This window comes from Phyllostomus hastatus, unplaced genomic scaffold (assembly GCF_019186645.2).
Source record: "Phyllostomus hastatus isolate PE091 unplaced genomic scaffold, TTU_PhHast_1.1 phas_contig_254, whole genome shotgun sequence".
NCBI lineage: Eukaryota > Metazoa > Chordata > Mammalia > Chiroptera > Phyllostomidae > Phyllostomus > Phyllostomus hastatus.
Genome location: NW_025333810.1, coordinates 20126688 through 20127647, shown reverse-complemented (window position 1 = coordinate 20127647; position 960 = coordinate 20126688).

The window sequence follows — 960 nt, the reverse complement described above, 5'->3', positions numbered from 1 at the left end:
TGGGACCACTCGATAAAGTACATGATTGTCTAACCACTATGCTGTACATTTGAAACTAAAACAGAACATTGAATGTAAACTAAGTAAAAATAAAAACTAAATTACTTAATTTAAAAAGAAAAGATGGCACACAGAGCATGCGTGCTTGCTTCCATTCACTCACAAAACAATCACATGGCATTTGCAGTAAAGAAATATGGCATGGGTAAGGTCATGACACCATCATGACTAAGAGGAAGAATACACCAAGAGATGTATTTTGCTGGATTTGGTGGCAAGAAGAAAGAGGATGGGACCATATTACTGGATAAATCAGAGTAAAAATTACTGAGACCAGAACACATTTGGAAGATGGCTACAGCAGAGGTGGGAGCCATGCTGTCTGACCGAGTCCTAGGAGACCCTAAATGTGCAGATGACAAAAAGCAAGAGCAGAAAAAGCATGCAAAGCAGTAATTAGTGTAATTAAATAAAAGACTATTTATGAAATAGCTGGTCTAGGTAGCTCCTCCCACGCCATTCCTATCCTCTTGAATCAAGGCAATTAGAGATGATGGCATTTAGGCTGCACGCGGAACTGCTGCCTTCCTACTCCACGCCCACATGCCCTAAAGGAAAACCTGCCAGTCAGCATGGCGCACCCAGAGTTCACAGTCAGACCCACGGGCTCTGATGGTCAGTACAGTGATTGTTAGAGCACAAGAACCACACAGCTGGAGGGGAAACCCATGACAGAATAGGATTGATCAGTAACACTTAAAACACGGCCAAGATGAGAGATTTGAGAAGGGACTTGTGGGAACTCTGAGGACTGATAAAACCATTCCCTACCCTGATTATGGTGGTAAGAACATGGCTGTACCCACTTATCAAAACACATCAAACTCAACATCTTTAAAGAGTTAGTTATACTGAGTGTAAATTATGCCCCAATGAACCTGAACTTAAAAAAAAAAAAGA